Here is a 19,368-nt window from a genome sequence, read left to right as displayed (position 1 = left end):
CTAAAAATTACGATCTTGTCGTCGTTTTAGTTTTCCTTTCTAACAAAACTATAGTACTGTTTTTTTAATTGGTTGAGAATTATTCGGCTATCGCCCCACAACACAGGCGGGGCATCAACTAGTTAGTTACAAATCAAAGTTTTATGATTATCCTACTCATAATAATTAATTAAATAATATTACGATTTAAGTGGGTTATAAAATCAATAGGATTTTTCGTGATTGTAGTGGGTTTTCAATCGGTTTGGTTCATTATTTTAATGGTTCAATTTGTTACGTTACTAGTATAATGCAGGCACTCAGTATAGCAACCAAAATAGATATGTTTGACAAGATATTGATATATGTTTTACGTCGATCGAAAACAACGAAAATAAATATTGGTTCCGACACCAATCTTCTTTCAGCGGTACGGTTCGATTCGCTCATATACCACCACGTCAAGACAGCCTTATAAATGAATACGATACCGATGATGATGTTTTTCAAATAGTGTTTGATCGGTTCTTACAGTTAAAACAAATGACTTCAATGTTTGACACTTTGACCAAGTTGAAAACTATCGAATAAAGATACTTCAGCTTTCACCAATTTAGTATCCAATAACAACCTTAGAGCATTCACATCGTGCCCTCTATATACCCTTTATCTCTAGCCTTAAAGAATGATTTAGATAAACAATCCAAAACACCATTTTCATCTAATTCTCTATATTAGAGAACAGTTTAGAGAAAACGGAAACAAACCTCAATAATTAGAGGCCTAAATCAAGCCTCAATAATGTATTGTGACTTGTGAGTATATAAAAAAGTGAAAAAAAATAATAATAAAACAAGTGTTTGTGAGCATGATAAAGATAGAGATGAAGAATGAGTTGTGTGAGGTTTTTAAAAATATACAGTTTTTTTTTTTGGCTTAATTATGTCGATAGAAAAAGAATGGGATATGGATGCTCTTAGTAACAACGTAAGCCAACCTTCAATATTTAACAAAAAATAACAGGTGTCTACTCCAAGTACTAATACAAAAAGAGGCATTTGCTATGAAATTTTGCTACTAAAAAAATGATAGCAAATTTTGCTACGAGTTAGCTACGGATTAGCTACAAACACATTTTGCTACGAATTAGCTACGGATTAGCCACAAACTTTCGTCGCAAATGAATTTTGTAGCAAAACTCATAGCAAATCCGTAGCAAAATTGACGAAATTAATATAAAACTAGAATTTAGGACCCGCGCTTTGCGGCGGGTTCGTTGAACCACGCATGTGCGATGCAGCGTTCACAAAAATTAGTCCGAAACGTAAAACATAGAAAATAATAAATGAGTCGGCTTATGACTCGCAAATCGTAAAAAAATAGACATAAAAATGTTGAATCACACACTCGCGTTGCATCGTGTTTACTCGCAAGAATTAGACGGAAACGTAAAATGACAAATTGGTAAACGATGAAAAGAAAAGAGGACTAAAGTTGAAAATGGAAAAATGTTGGGGTTAAATATGAAAAATGAAAACTAAAAGGGTTGCAGTATTTTATCAAATACAATAGCTAAATTATTTTGGTTTCTTTTCAGGATTTATGCATCAATGTTTTTTTTAATCAAGAAACCTATAGATATTATATTTGCATGAGTGTGAAATCACCAAATTCTTCTAAACAAAGTATTATCATGTAGTTTTGTTTTGATCAAAATCCTTAAATAAAATCTAACGACTCTCCTCAACCTCCTCCAATCGATCCATCACAACACCGCCAAAAGAAATTAAACCCCAAACCACAATTGCTTCAAAATCAATTATCCTCTCAATCTTCCTCTGGCGACTTCCTCCTCACCAAACTAATTGCCACCCCCATATTCGACAGCCACCAACCCCCATTCTTAGCCCTATACAAATCCATTCTTTACCAACAGATCATGTACAAAGCTGGCACATCAATTTACATGCGCATTGTGACACTCTGCCGCGGCAAAACGGCGTCGTACCGGAAACGGTTCTTATTCTCTCTGTTTTGCCGCTTAAGTTTTGAGGCAAGATTAAAGAAAAAACTAAAAACAAAATGCGGTACCATAAATAAAGAATCTCTCACTGATAGTCGTCTCCGTTGGTCGACTAACTCAACATCATCATCATTCATCCCTACGGTCAGATATTTGGATTTTCTGAAAGAGCTTGTACCAAGCATAAAGAAAGGCACGGCGAAAGAAAAAGCTTACATTCCTCGCCCTTCTTCTTCCGGCCGCTACGGCGGCCGGTGGTGGTGTTCTTCTGCGACGTCTAATGGCTGTCGATGGCTCCTTGCGTATTCATCTGCGAGGGTAACTGTCTGTGAAGGGATATATATATTGAGATAAGATATGATTTGATGGTTAGGTAGGAAGAAGAAGAAACATTAATGCATTATGTACTTGTAAAGCTAGCTTTAATGTTGGTAAAAAATTGAACAGTATTTTTTCCTCACAAACCAAATTTGAGGATTAATATAGGGAAATAGGAAGAAGAAGAAGAAACATTAATGCATTATGTACTTGTAAAGCTAGCTTTAATATTGGTAAAAAATTGAACAGTATTTTTTCCTCACAAACCAAATTTGAGGATTAATATAGGGGAAATATATAATGTAGCAAAACCGGTAGCAAAATCCGTAGCAAAACCATGAAAATAAGTATTTAGAAATAAACTAAAAAAAGTAAAATAAAATTTGTAGCAAAATCGATAGTAAAATTGTGAAAATAAATATAATAAAAAAAAACTTAGTAAAATTGGTAGCAAAGTCCTAAGCTAAATCATAAAAATAAATATTTCAAAACTAACTAACTGAGGTTTAAAAAACGGTAGCAAAATCGGTAAGTAAATAGAGTCCGTAGAGAAATTGGTAACAAAATCTATAAAAAATTCTTAAAAACTAACCTAGCAAAATCTGTAGCAAATCCATAGAAAAATTCATTGCAAAATAAGAAAAAAAAAGTATTCAAAAAATAATTTACTAATATCTATCGCATCATCCATAGCAAAATACGTTGCGTAAACAAAAAAAATAATAAAATTAATTAATAATAGTGGTAGCAAAATCCATAGCAAAACTAACAAAATAAATATCCAAAAAAGAATAGAAAAGACACGTAAGAAAAACCATAACAAAAATGAACAAAAGAAAAGTTAAAAAAAAAATTAATAATATATACAACAGAAAAATAAAAAGCAAAAATATTAATTACTTAAAATAGTAAAAAAAGTCAATTTTACACGGACTGATGTAAACATAAATATATTTAATATAGTTATCTCATACAAATAATATGTACTAAATTAAGCATAGGGATGAGCAAATGTTGCTAGGTATCGGTACCGAATATATTTGGTACCGACTTTTGACGTTTTTGGTACCGGTTTGGTACGGTACCAGTATTTATCGGTTCTACCACTCAAATACCAGTACCGTACCATGTATTTTCGGTACTGGTGCCTATTCTTGGGATTTTCAGTACCAGTTGACATCGAACTCATCCCTAGTTAAACATATTAGATCATATGGGTAATTGATTTCTATAACGTTTTTATATTATTTGCACTCATTTTATAAATATACAAAATCCATAGAGGGGAATAGTGCCAGGCAGCTGCTTGACACTTCTCCATTGACCCGAACAAATTATGATTTTACCCCAGCTTAGAATTATGATTTCGACCCCATTTAATATACAAAATCCATGGATGGGAATAGTCAGGCAGCTAGCTGCCTGGCACTTCTCCATTGGCCCGAACAAATTACAATTTTACCCCAGCTTAGAATTACGATTTGCCCGCAGTTCAAAATTTCAATCTTACCATCGTTGAAGATTTTGACAAATTACGATTTTACCTCAGTCAATTTACGATCTTGCCCCCAGTTCAAAATTACAATGTTGTCACAGTTGTAGCTTTTGACAAATTATGATTATATCAATGTTTTAAAATCCGTTTTTTTATATCGTACCGGATTTAGCTCAAAAACGGTTTAACCGAGTGTATTGGGCAGTTCAACCGGGTGTATCGGGCCGTTTAACCGGTTTTACCAGATGGTTCAATCGGTACAACTAGTCGGTTTGAACCGGTTTTTAAAACATTGGATTATACTCCAGTTGAACTTACGATTTATCCCCAGTTCAGAATTACAGTCTTTTCATCGATTTCGCTTTTTTTCTAGCAAAACGTTGATAGTGTTTTGTTTTAATTGGTAGAGAAATATTTGGCCGAGCGCCCCGCAACGCGGGCGGGGCATAAACTAGTATACTACAAAGACCATGAGGGGGAACAATGCCAAGCAGCTCCCGTCACTCCCACATTGGCCCGAACAAGTTACGATTTTACCCACAGTTTAAAATTACGATTTTCCCCTTTTTCAAAATTATGATTTTGCCCCTAATTCTAATTTAAATTCTTGCCACTCTTTTAGCTTTGGACAGATTACGATTTTACCCCAGTTAAAAATTATGATTTTGCCCCCAGTTCGAACATACGGTCTTCCCATCGTTTTAGTTTTTTTAGCAAAACTATGGTTGTATTTTATTTTAATTAGTTGACTCGATATAATTTATATTCGTGTCGGGCAGCTGCCTTGTACTCGCTCACTGTTTTGACAAATTTCAGTTTTGCCCCGAGCTAAAAGTTATAGCCTTGCCATTGTTTTAGTTTTTGTTATCTATAGCAAAGCTATGATAGTGTTTTGTTTTAATTCGTAGAGAAATATTCAACCTAACGCCCCGCAATACAGGCAGGGCATAAAACTAGTTCATTTACATATATGATATCTATTTAGTTATATGCAATTAACACTTAATCATGTTTAAATAGAGGTGGCAATCTTGACCCAAAGGCTTTCAAGTGGGTTAGTTTGGGTTGCTTTTAAAATTATATGAATTAGTTTGGGTAAGATATTTTAACTAAACGGGTCACAATGGGTCAATTGAAATTTCATCTTGTTATTTTCGAGTGAAAGCGGGTTGACAACTTTAAAGAAATGGGTCGATGTGGGTTAGCACCTTAAAGAAACGAGACAGGTTTCAGATCAGAAAGGGTTTCGGGCCGACACAAGTATCCGCGTAAGACGGGTTACGACACGAAACAGGTTTTGGATCGGAACGGTTTCAGTTCGAATTGAGTTTCGAACCGAGAGGGGTTTTGGCACGGGGTGGGTTTTGGATCAGAATGGGTCGGTTCGGATTGGGTTCGGGCCGACACGGGTTTTCGCACGGGATGGGTTTTGGATCGCAACGGGTTTTTGGCCGACACGAGTTTTTGTACGGGACGGGTTTTGGGTCGCAAGGGGTTTTAGGCCGACACGAGTTTCCTCACGAGACGCGTTTCGGGTCGGGACGGGTTTCGGTTTGGTTTCGTTTGTTGTTTTGGTTTGGTCGGTTTTTTCGGTTTCGTTTCGAATCGGTTTCAATATTTTCAGTTATTTTTTGTTTTATTTCGGTTTCGGTTTTTTGTTTCCATTTGGTCAGCTTATTCGGTTTCGTTTCGGTTGAGTTGTGATTTTTAGTTTCGTTTTAATCGGGTTTTTTTTGTTTCCTTTCAGATCGGTTTTGATCTTTTCAGTTTTTTGTTTCGTTTTAGTTCGGTTTTTTTGTCTCGTTTTGGTCGGTTTTGATTTTTTATTTCGTTTTGATCCATTGTTTGGTTTCGTTTCGGACTGCTTTCAATTTTGTCAGTATTTTTATTTCATTTCGGATCGGTTTCGATCTTTTCAGTTTTTTTTTGTTTCGTTTTGGTTCGGTTTTTTTGTTTCTGTTTGGTCGTCTATTCGGTTTCGTTTCGGTTCGGTTTTTTGTTTCTGTTTGGTCGTCTATTCGGTTTCGTTTGGGTTTTGATTTTTTGTTTCGTTTTGATGGTTTTGTTTCGGATCGGTTCAATCCTTTCAGTTTTTTGTTTCATTTCGTTTTTTTCTTAAAGTACAATCTTTCATTTTTTTAAAGAAAGCAATTTTTAACCAACCCGACCCAAAACCCACTCTGACTCGGACCATTTCAACCCGAACCCGTTCCGACCCGAACCATAACAACCTTTTTTGTAATTGACCCGTTTTGACCTTAACCCGTTCTGACCCATGACCCGACCCGAACTGACCCGTTTGCCAGGTCTAAGTTTAATATGTTATAAATAATTATTCAGTTTATACAATAAACACTTAATCATGTTATAAATAATTATTTAGTTTATAAATTATCTATAACTAATCAAGAATTAGGGTTTACTTTTGCATTATCTCTTTCAATCACAAACCACAATCAAAAATCAAAACACGGCTATTTATTCTTTTATTATTGTTGCCCAGTTTCTCTATCTTCTTTGTTTAATCTGTATTGCTCATCTTCCAGGTTAATTTTTTTCTACTTTGTTTAATCGATCTGGTGATTTAATGATTACCAGTTTAAAAATTTTGATTGTTCAGTTTATTATTGATGATTAGTGATTATCAATCTACCAGCTTATTGACTTTGTTTAATCTGTATCAGTGTATTATTGCTCATCTTGTAATTTAGATGCTCATTTCAGTTTATTAAGTATTGATTTTTTTGACTGCGATCAGCTTATTATTGATGATTAGTGCTTAGTTTTTTAGGAAATAGATCCTTAGTTCTTAAGATTGATCAGAAAGACACTTGTATAGAATCTGTTAAGATTATGTTTACTGTATAGAACCTATTTAATTTGTTGTTTATGCTGTAAATTAGAAACTATTTGTCTTTTTTTGATGTTTTAAACTATTTGTGTCTTTTTTGATGTTTTAAACTATTTGTGTCTTTTTTGATGTTTTATTGTGGCTGAGTTTCTCATCCTCATGTTTTAGGACGTGCATTGATTTTATAGGTCATGGAGTGGTATACTGATCGAGCATGGATGTATAAAATGACCAATAGTGACGGATTTATTAATAAGGAATATTGTGACAACTTGAATAAGTGGTTAGACTTCGTCTATTCTAAAGATTCAGTTGTGGATCGAAGGGTGACTAAGCGTCGTAAGATAGTATATGACATTAGATGTCCTTGTTTAAGATGTCAAAATTCCATCTACTTAGATAGAGAAATAGTTCAAAAACACTTGCTTAAAAAGGGTTTCATGCTTGATTACTACACATGGTATGAACATGGTGAAACTTCCACTCGTGAGGTAGGACAATCTTCTACTATGAGGGAAGTTGATGATGACGATGATGGTTGTAGACGCATGGTGTTGGATAGCATGTGTTCGTTAGCCGATAATTCGACAATAAACTCAAATCTAGATTCAAGTACTCTTGAAAGGAATGTTCCGAATTTAGAAGCAATGGGATTCTATAACATGTTACAAGCTGCCGATGAGCCTTTGTGGGAGGGGAGAAGGCCACCGACTACTTAAAGTTGCAAGCTGTTACAAGTTTTCTAAATTGGAAATCACTTTATAATGTATCTACTGCATGTTACGACCACATCATTTCTATGGTTAAAGAATTGATGCCTGAAGGGAATAAGCTACCAGAAAACTTTTACTATACAAAAAAGAGTTTAGAAAAGCTTTTTCTTCCTAAAGAAAGGATTAATGTTTGTAAAAATCACTGCATGTTATTTTATAAGCAAGACATGACATTGACACAATGTAAATGGTGCGGAGAATCTCGTTACAAGAGTGGCCAAAATAAGGTACCTCATTTGGTGATGACATACATGCCGATTGGTCCTAGACTTAAAATGTTGTATAACAACGACTTCTTTAATGGATTATATTTATTCAGTGACTTTAATTTAACATGGCCGATTCAATTAGCGACTTTCTTAAAGTCTTATTTTCAATCAGCGATGTCATCAAAGTCACTGTTTGCATCAGATATGTTAAGGAATGTTGCGGTTTCAAACATCAACTTTAAGGGACAAAACTACATATGCCATAAAGTGGTCAGCTTTTGCAGAATTTGTGATTGAAAGTTGCTGTTTGAATCAGCGATTTACCTATTAACACTTTGATAATCCAAGGTCACCTATTTCTGCAAAATATTCCCAAATGTGTATCCTTAAATAGTTAAATTAGTGCCGAGAGAACCCATATGCAATCTAAATTACATTATGATACTATTACCAACAAAAGAAAGCTTGCAATCCTACCTATTTTATATGTAATTCGATGCTTGAATAACAGTGACCCATTTTAAGTTTGCTACTTTCTATGATCGAAATGCGACCTGATGTATAAACTGAAACTGACCTATTATAAGTTTAAGATTATATCATCATATTTCCTGACCTGAGACATCTTGACCCGTGTTAAAAGTGTCTCATTCGGACCCGAACCCAATACCCAACCTGCCCAACCTACCTATCTTCCCACCTCTATTACTAATTCCCAATCTCATACTACCTCTCCCACATGAAACATAATGTCTTATTTCAATGTTTCTTGAAAATTCCCACATTTTCTTTCCTAAAATGTTTTCATGTCATGATTTTCTAACCGTCAAATAATAATAATAATAATAATAATAATGATAATAATAATAATAATAATAATAATAAAGTGGTCAGCTTTTGCAGAATTTGTGATTGAAATTTGTTTTATAAACATTATGATTTTATAACCATATATAAAGTCTTGAAGATATCTGGAAGCATTTTTACAAAACTCCATATAAGTTCGTAAGAATATTTGTTTTAAGTATTTTACTTTTTTATAAAACGTAGTTTTAAATTCGTAAAGCTTCCTTAAGTGATCGTTTATTGCTTTTTGTCGCTTAATATTTCAATGTTAAAACTTCAAGTCCCAAAACAAGAACAAATAAATAATGGGCTTTGACAAAATAATGGGCTTTGAGAAAACCCTAATATCTTCTACACCATCCAGATAACCAACAGTCGAATAAATCAGATAACCAACTACAACACGATCAGGACCTCAAACCACGTTCCCAGCCAACCCTAATTCGTCTACTCACATCCTACCTATTGCACAATGCGCATCATTCGGCACTTTCATCCTTCTCAACTCTATATCAATGTTTTCGCTGTGAACGGTTGTGAAGAAGCCTCCTGCACTAGTTGTTGTAATCGGAAGACCTGCAGGTAAGATTGAACTTCGTTGTTGAGTTGTTTCCATTTACTTTTTATGATACGTTGTAATTAAATATGATATTTGTGATTCTTGAATTGCTTCCTGGAATTGGAATTTTTAGATCTAACAAGACCTAACACTAACACTAACACTAACACTAAGACCTCATCACAACCTCTTGAAAGTAAATACGAATGTGATGCGTGCTAGTGTGTATATGTTTTAAGTATATATTTTAAGCCCTTTTTACACTTTCGCCAAGTTTTAAATTTATAAAACACGATATTTACTAACACTAAACACACATATGGGCAAGTGCACCCATCGTGGACGTAGTATAGTGTTGGTAAGATACCGAGGTCGTCCAAGGACACAAGAGCTTTTAGTACCGGTTTATCCTCAACGTCTAATCAAACCAAAATGTTAGAAAAAGATTTTTAAACTAAGAAAATAAAACTAACTAAATGCTGAAAAATAAAATAAAAATAAAAACAGAGACAAGATGAATCACTTGGATCCGACTCGTGTGTTAGTATAACCTTTGATTATTTTCGCACTTTTGCACTTGTTTAAGAGATTATCTTAGTTATTGTAGTAGGCCCCTCTTTTGAAGGCGACATTACCCTCAACCCAGTAGTTTGAGTCAGCAAGGATACAATCCTAAAGGGTCGGATTATTGAAAGATAATTAATTAAGTTATTAATGCAAATTATGGTAGGCCCATCTTTTGGAGGTGAGGTTACCCTTGACTAAGTAGTCTGAGTCAGCAGGGATACAGTCCTAAATAGCCGGGTTATAGTATTAATAGTAGTTAACTTATGAGGGGATCAAAGAGTTTGGACCCCTGCCATCCAATACCTTTGGGTATTGAAGGAGGTCCTACTAAATTTGACCCAGGTCCCTTGCAGGACCTCTAAACGCTGAACAAGGGCAAGACCCTTACCAAACCGTTCCCTTAACCCACGACCAGGTAGCCAACATACCTCCATATAGACCGTGGAGATATGAATGGTGAAAATCTTTTATTTTATATAGACAGTAAAATAATGCCAAGACACCACAGACAAACGATAAGGAAGAATCACCTTCAACATAAGCAACTAGTTATTAAAGTCATTAATACAAAACCAATTAAAAAGTGCAAAAGATTAAAAATAAAAAGTATTATACTAAACACTTGTCTTCACCAAGTGATGTAAGAGACTTAGGCAAACATGGCCTTGATTGTCAAGAACTCTTACGATCAATCTTGGATCCCGAGACGACTCACACACTCTATGATGGACAATGGATGATGATGGTGGATGATGGTGTTGTGATGGTGGTGGGTGGTGGATAAAGTGTGAGAGAGGTGGTGTGCCAAGGGATGAGTTGCAATGGCTCCAAGCACTCCTATTTATAGGCTGAAAAGAAGCCTGGGCATGGCCCCGTGCCCGTCTGATACTATGGCACGCCCCCGTGTTCACTGGGCACAGCCCCGTGGTGAGCAATAGAAGCTTCTACAGGTTTGTCTTTTCTGCTGCTTCTTGGGCACGGCCCCGTGCTCGCTGAGCACGGGGCGTGTTCAGTCTTCTGCCTTCTCTGTTTTGCTTGGGAGGATGCTGTCGAGGGGTCGGGCAGTCCACTTTTGTTCCCTTTCTTGTATTTATATTAGATTTAGCTGTCTTTTTGCTTCTTTTGTTAATTTGAGCTCATTTAATCCTGAAAATACAAAAGGAAGACAAAAACACACTTTTTCCAACATTAGTACTTAAAAAGGGTTAGTTTTATGCCTCATTTGATGTAATTTATATGTTGCATTTTACACACATCAAATATCCCCACACTTTAATTTTTGCTTGTCCTCAAGCAAAACTCTTTAATATGTGGCTTACACTTCCAAATGGAATGGGTAGAAGAGAAGGTTTTGGGCTTGTCATAGAGTGTCAGGATTTTCCAAGATTGTTTAGGTTTTATTTTTACTTATTTACAATCCTATTCGTCATGATTTATTAAAAACTTTTCATAAGGTAAATTATTTATTAAGGCATAACATACCTTTCTAAAATTTCATTTATATACAAGTTCACATACCTCACGGGAGAAATCACTCACACTCGGCCGAAGGTGTAATTTTTTTTAGTGAATCACTCGAGAGCGGCATGGAACTTATTCCTACCATAAGCTTGCCAAGCAATCAATCCTCCTCCTTTTTAACTTTATACCTTTGTAAATATCAAGAGGACTTTTTGGGTGAAGGGTTAGGCTTGGGCTAAAGGTGGGTGGTTGGGTTAGTGGTTAGTAGAAAAGGGCAAAAAACGTAAAAAGCGTCGGTTTTCGTAAAACATTTTGTTTTTGTGACTTTTTATTTTCAATGAAGTATTTATTGAAACAAACTTTTGTTTGAGGAGCTTTGTTTGTTTATTTCAAACTTCATTGTAATATATATATATATTTAGTCACACGAAGACCGAGCTTGTTACTAAAATAAAAGGTAAAAATAAAAAGGGTTTTTGGTGGGTAAAAAGGGTTTTGGGTTAAGAAATGAAAAAGTTTAGGCTCAAACGGGCTAACTAGGGGGAATTTTTGGGTAGGTGAAAAGTAAAATAAAAATAATGGTGTTCAAAGAAAAAGGGTTAGTCCTAATGCCTCCATCATTTACTTACTTGGGTTTAAGTTGGTAAGGACCGGGAATGAATTGTCGTGGCAAGTTCTAGAGTCGTAAGAACCAAGCGGCTATTCACACAAGAAACGAAAAATGAGCATTTAACGTAAAGATGTATATTTGTATGCTCAAGAAAGGCTCAAAACTCACTTTTGTGGGAATGGGTTTTTTATGTAATCAAGTATATATAATCAAATTTTAACTAAGCTTGTCATGCCGTTTCATAATTTTCTTATGTTGGTTCTTTTTATCACGACGCTATCTGTTGTAAACTTATAAAAATATAGCCTTGTTAGTCTTAGAATTCCCAACTTAAACTTAGACAAGTAGAAAAAAAAAATGAAAATTTTTGAAAAAAATTTGGGGTGATTAGCGGTTCCAATAGAGTTTTGTGTAAGGCTTGTTATTAGGACTTGCAAAATTCAAGGTTTTAGCATCCCCCCCACACTTAAATTACACATTGTCCTCAATGTTTCCAAAAAAATAAATTTTTAGGTTGATTGAATGTGCAAAATGGTGTTAAAAGCAAAATTTTAGGTTACTGGCAGTCTGGACACGGCCCCGTGGTGACCGGGCACGGCCCCGTGTTCAGGTGCCAGTAAAAATAATTAAAGAAAAGAAACAGAAGCCCGGACACGGGGGCGTGTTCGATGAACACGGCCCGTGTCCAGTTACCTGAACTGGGCATTTGTCTGCAGGATGTTCAGCACGGGGCCGTGTTGGCTGGGCACGGCCCGTGCTGAGCTTACTGTAATGGAGAAATTGTTGTCGGATGGCCTTTTTTTGTGCATGGGGCTATGTTTCTCGTTTCCCTTGTCATCCTTGACCACCATGAGTGTGTTTTATTTATTTCAACATCACCTTAAAACCATCATTTCATTAAAACCATAGAGAGATCTTACATAACGTTCCTAAAAATAAAAAGAAATAAAAGAAAAACTTAACTAATTAGGTCAGGAGGTACACAAAGTTATCATAACGAGTTCTACTTTTTTGTTAAGAAAATTTCGGGAATAGTTTCCCGATGTAGTAGGACTCTTGGCCGATGGTTTTTTTTTTCTTCCTAGATGTTGTTAAAGCCATTCTTCTATCTCCCTTGGAAGGAAGAAGGTGGCTTCATTTTCCTCAACATCTTGCGGAGCAGGGGGAACAACCACCGGGACTCCTCGTACTATCCCTCGCGGAGGCTTCGGTTGTATGTCGTACCATTCGGCGGGTATGATGACTTCGGGGACCACGTTCCATGCCCTTTTGTCACAACCCCCGATCCCTAGTTCCAGGGAACGGGCGGCCGCGAGCCAGTTTCGGTGGTATCACGTTTATTTATCCAATTTGGCAGCGGAAATTTTCATCAGGACCGTAGTTAGGAAATATGTTATCAGAGTAAACCACCACATTTTATAATATTAAACACATGGGTAAAACCCAAGTTTTCAGTACATATAATTTCATAGGGGTACACCCTATTTTATTTAAGAAAAACATCAATTTCTTTTTAGGTAACTTTATTGCCACTTTTCCAAGCCTTCAGTGCTGTCCAGCTGACTTCTATTTGGCTTTCACATTTTGTTACCTAAAACGCGTTTAAAAACATTTTGTCAGTGGGAAATACTGGTGAGTGAATCCCAGTTTAATCAAGTTTAATAAAGACCATTGTACAGTATTGAGGGCGGTCGCGCAATTACATTTGTTTCCATCTATTCAATTACCACCCACGGTACTGTCAACCCGACTTGTGGTCACGGTACTATCCTAGCATATTCAAAGAATGTGGTAGTGTAACCCTTACTGTCTACCCCGGTCATTCTAAGATTCAGAAACTTATTTGCTATCTGCTCTTTTTCATTGGGAGGGCAGACCTTCCTTTCTACCATGTCTTTGAATTCTTCCCATTCCATGTTATAAATCCTATCACTTCCTCTTGACTGGAGGATAGTGTTCCACCATTCTAGGGCTGCATTTTTAAACAGATTCGAAGCAAACATTATTTTGTCTTCTTCAGCACACTTGCTTATTTTTAGAACAGCCTCAGTTTTCTCTATCCAGCGTAGAGCTGCAATGGGTCCTTCATTACCCGAGAATTCTATTGGTTTGCAGGACCAGAATTCTTTATAACTACCATATGGCATGGTTCTTCTTCTTTTGGGAATGGGTGCTTGAAGTACGAGTCCATTGTTCACGCTGTGTTCCGGTTCACTTGGTCGCTTACTGCTATGCTTACTTTTATTATTCGCTTCTTGAACCGTTTGAATAATAAATGGCATTGCATCTATAATTCCTTGTGCCACTATGTGTTGAACGACACTATTATCCATTTGGTTCCCATTGTTGTTTGGATTTTCGTTAACCACGTTATTGTTACTCTGGTTATCGTTATTTAGATTATCTTGATTTCCCTCATCGGCCATCTGAATTTTAAACATTTACCAAATATTAATATCACAAATAATATTTGAATAATCACATGACACACACTTTTAGCCAAAAGCGTCGAGCATTGCGAATTTTACTCTATTCGTATATTATGCATCATTACACACTAGTACTGAATTTAAAATTACAATACCGACTGAAATGTAAAGCTACAATACTAGTAGTATGCATCCGTAGTTTTTTTTTCTAACACATACACACATATATTATTTTATTATTATTATTACTACTACCGTCTCCACAATCGATTCAGGGATATGGATTCATCCAAAAATCCATATTGCGCTCATCGTATTTCCATACGAGACGCTCTCCCACTTGTCGCATTCTCTCACTGCTTTCTAAAATTTCCTCACCAAATGTCCTAAGTTCTTGGACATTTTCTGCACTCATTGGGGGTGCAGGTTCTAGGACTGGGTTTGGAATTTGGGGTGCGGGTTCCTGGTATGGAGGGATAGGGGCCTGGTATGGGTATGGATTCTCTAAAATTTCCCTAACATATGCATCACTAATGTTGTAGGGATCTTGAGGATCTAACCCTGGGTAGGCTCCTAGGTTGAACGTTGGCACATTTTCCTGTATTGGGTTTTGTTGCACATAGTCCCTAATTTCATCCCACCAGGGGTCATAATTTGGGTCTAGGGGGTTTGGTGCAGGTACCCTAGGTATCTCCTCCGGGTTGAAATCATGCATTTCTACTTGATTTCCAGGGTTTTCTACTTCCATGGGTTGGTCAGGAATTTGTGGTTGTGGTTGGGGTGCTAGCATTTGTTCCAGGTTTGGGTCAGCAGCAGTGGTTGCTAAAATATGGATATTAGCTATACCCCTATTTAGCATATCCTGGTTATAGGCATCAGTTTCTATTTTTGCTGCGGCTAACACTCGCTGTTCCTGCAATTTTTTCATACGTTTCCTACGCTCGTGTGCTCCCCTACTGAACCATCCCCTCTTTTTATGAGGAAATGGCTCTTCAGACTGAGCCTTAAACACAAAGATTCCTTCTTCCGTATCAGCAGAGTACCCTGAGAGGGCAGGCTGAGAAGAGGAGGTGCCTTCGCTCCTAGGCGAACCAGACAATTGACGATACGCGTCAGAGGGTCCTTGGTCGCTCATACTGTAAACTAACAAATAGTCAGATAACACATAGCAAGTAAATACAATTATGCACGTATTTCCGTAATTTATTTCCTAATATTTTGAATTTTGATGTCAGCGGAACACTTCTGTGGCTGAATCAGTGGCATAGCTCTGATACCACCTTCTGTCACAACCCCCGATCCCTAGTTCCCGGGAACGGGCGGCCGCGAGCCAGTTTCGGTGGTATCACGTTTATTTATCCAATTTGGCAGCGGAAATTTTCATCAGGACCGTAGTTAGGAAATATGTTATCAGAGTAAACCACCACATTTTATAATATTAAACACATGGGTAAAACCCAAGTTTTCAGTACATATAATTTCATAGGGGTACACCCTATTTTATTTATGAAAAACATCTATTTCTTTTTAGGTAACTTTATTGCCACTTTTCCAAGCCTTCAGTGCTGTCCAGGTGGCTTCTATTTGGCTTTCACATTTTGTTACCTGAAACGCGTTTTAAAAACATTTTGTCAGTGGAAATACTGGTGAGTGAATCCCAGTTTAATCAAGTTTAAATAAAACCAATTTGCAGTATTGAGGGCACATCCGCAATTACATTTGTTTCCAAGACATCACAATTAACATCAGTGGTACGGTCATACTCAACTTATGGGATGTTACCACGCCAGTAACCAATTTTGTATACAAAACCCCAACGTACCCACTATAATTGTATTCTTACAAATACTCAATAACTGCTTTTTATATATTTCATTTAGTGAGGTTTTGTAAAAATAGTAAACAAAAAGGTTTACAAAAAGTGGATCAACTCACAAAAATGAGTTCATAAAAAGAAGGATCACTCACATTGCTGTCTTAGATTACTTTTTAAGGTTTCCTGGTGAAAATCTATAAATTACACAAATGCACGTATGTTAGTATAATAACCCATTTTAACATTAGTAATACCCTCCCCGAGACGGCATTCCAACGACTACGTCGGGCAGAACCACGACAGCCGTTACGGAACCCTAGATCAATCGGGCAACGTATCTAATACGTCTCCAGGGGTTATAATACTTACATCGTAGCAGAACCTCACTATTTAGGGGGTATAATGCCCGGGTATAATAACTCTACTTCAGAAATTTAGATTGAAAGAAAGAAATGGACGATCGGAACTGAAGGCCCGTTGCCTTCTTATATAGGGCTGAAATCTGGTCTCCACGCGGCCCGCGTAAAGAACAGGCCAAGCTCACGCGGCCCGCGTCAACGCTGGGTCAACGTGTAGCTTGGCTGGGTCACCACTAGGCTTGACACGATGTCGACATGTGTCAGCACCGGATGTATCCGCGTTTTATGAGTCCGCGCGGCCCGCGTTAATGCAAGCTTAAGCTTACGCGGCCCGCTTGAACTAAAGAATTCAGCGGAGTCCGTTTAGTGCTCTCATACGGCCCGCGTGAGCTTGAGGTGGGATCCTACTAGGCCCGCCTCAGCTCTGAATTTAGATTTTTATTTTATTTTTATAAACTATAACGTATTTCAGGCTTGGTTTTCATATACGGGGTGTAATATAAGACATATCGGAATATTTCAATATAATAGGGTGTTGGAAAAATATTCAAGGGTGTCGGTTTACGTTAGGGTTATTATATCCTCCCCACCTTGTTTTAGAGCTCGTCCTCGAGATCTACTCGAACAAGTGCGGATATTTCTTTTGCATTTCTAACTCGAGTTCCCATGTGTACTCAGGTCCTCTTTTGGAGTTCCACTTCACTTTGACCAGAACTAGTCTCTTGTGCTTGAGATTCTTAATTTTCCTATCTTCAATTTGCAGAGGCCTTTCTATAAACTTGAGTTGTTCATTAACCTCTATATCCTTGAGAGGTACTACGAGTGATTCGTCAGCTAGACACTTTTTGAGATTAGATACATGAAATACGTCATGTATTCCTGCCATTTCCTCTGGCAGTTGTAGCTGATAGGCTACAGGTCCTATTCTTTTAATAATTTCAAAAGGTCTAATGTACCTGGGACTTAGCTTTCCTCTCTTGATGAATCTTACCACTCCTTTCCAAGGAGAGACTTTTAACAATACTTTGTCACCTACATGAAATTCTAATGGTTTACGTCTGTTGTCAGCGTAGCTCTTCTGTCGATCATGTGCTGCTTTTAGTCGTTCCTTGACTTGAATAATTTTGTCAGTAGTTTCTTGTACTATCTCAGGTCCAGATAATTGTTTTTCCCCAATTTCTGCCCAACAGACTGGGGTTCTGTACTTTCGTCCATAAAGTGCTTCGAATGGTGCAGCATTGATACTTGTGTGATAACTGTTATTATAAGAAAATTCTATCAAAGGTAAGTGTTCGTCCCAATTACCTCCGAAATCAATTACACAGGCTCTAAGCATGTCTTCCATGGTCTGAATTGTCCTTTCACTTTGCCCGTCTGTTTGAGGATGATAAGCGGTGCTTAGATTCAACTTAGTTCCCATTGCCTTTGGGAAACTTGACCAAAAATGAGAGGTAAATCGGCTATCTCTATCAGAAACAATTGATAAAGGAATGCCATGTAAAGAAACAATTTCATTTACATACAATTTAGCTAATTGTTCCATGCTAAAGGTTTCCTTCATTGGTAAGAAATGAGCTGATTTGGTTAGCCTATCTACAATCACCCAGATTGTATCATTACCTTTTCTTGTTTTGGGTAATTTGGTAACAAAATCCATTGTTATCAATTCCCATTTCCAGACTGGCATTTCTAATTGCTGTAATAAACCTGAGGGTTTCTGATGTTCAGCTTTAACTTGTGAGCAAGTTAAACATTTAGAAACATAGGTTGCTATATCCTTTTTCATTCCTATCCACCAGAAATTTTTTCTTAAATCCTGGTACATTTTATCATTTCCTGGATGCATCGTATATTTAGATTTATGAGCTTCTTCTAATATACGGTGACGTAAATTTCCTAATTTAGGTATCCACATTCTCTTTTTATGGAACCTCCAAATTCCATCCGTTCCTTGTTCTAACTCCTTACTCATTCCTTTTAATTTTTCAGTATCTTCATTGATTACTGATTCTTGTTGAACTTTCCTAATTTGATCGTTTAAATCTACTTGTAGATTTAATTTAAGAGAACGTACCCTTTTTGGCTTTTCGTGATACTTTCGACTTAAAGCATCAGCCACCACATTGGCTTTTCCTGCATGAAACTGGATATCACAATCATCATCGCTAAGCAATTCCATCCAGCGTCTTTGTCTCATATTCAACTCTTTTTGCCCAAAAACATACCTTAAGCTCTTATGATCTGTGAATATGGTAAACTTACTACCATAAAGATAATGTCTCCAAATCTTAAGGGCAAAAATTATGGCTCCTAATTCCAAATCATGGGTTGAATAATTCTCTTCATGACTCTTAAGCTGTCTAGATGTGTAAGCTATAACCTTTTGACGTTGCATCAACACACATCCATAGCCTAACTTGGAAGCATCACAATAGACTACAAAGTCTTCAGTTCCTTCTGGTAATGCTAGTATGGGTGCATGGGTTAATCTTTGCTTCAGGATTCTAAAGGCTTCTTCTTGTTTTGGTCCCCATTCAAACTTAATAGATTTACAGGTTAACTTAGTTAAAGGGATGGCTATTCTAGAAAAATTTCGAATAAATCTTCTATAATAACCAGCCAATCCTAAGAAACTTCTAACCTCAGTTGGTGACTCAGGAGTTTTCCATTTGGTAATTGCCTCGATCTTTGTTGGATCCACATGGATTCCTTCATGATTAACTAAATGTCCGAGGAATTGCACCTGTTCTAACCAAAACTCACACTTTGAAAAATTAGCATAAAGCTTTTCCTTTCTTAATAAACTTAAAAGTAATTGCAAATGCTTTGCATGCTCCTCTTTACTTTTAGAGTAAATTAGAATATCATCTATGAAGACAATTATGAATTTATCCAAATATGGCTTACATATTTGGTTCATCATGTCCATAAATGCGGCTGGGGCATTGGTTAAACCAAATGGCATGACAGTAAATTCATAATGGCCATACCTTGTTCTGAATGCGGTTTTAGGAATGTCCTCTTCCTGTACCTTTAATTGATGATATCCTGATCTTAAATCGATTTTAGAGAA

This window comes from Helianthus annuus, chromosome 3 (genome assembly GCF_002127325.2).
Source record: "Helianthus annuus cultivar XRQ/B chromosome 3, HanXRQr2.0-SUNRISE, whole genome shotgun sequence".
In the NCBI taxonomy this organism is placed as follows: Eukaryota; Viridiplantae; Streptophyta; class Magnoliopsida; order Asterales; family Asteraceae; genus Helianthus; species Helianthus annuus.
The sequence above is the reverse complement of the archived record's forward strand: the minus strand, read 5'-3'. Positions refer to the sequence as shown.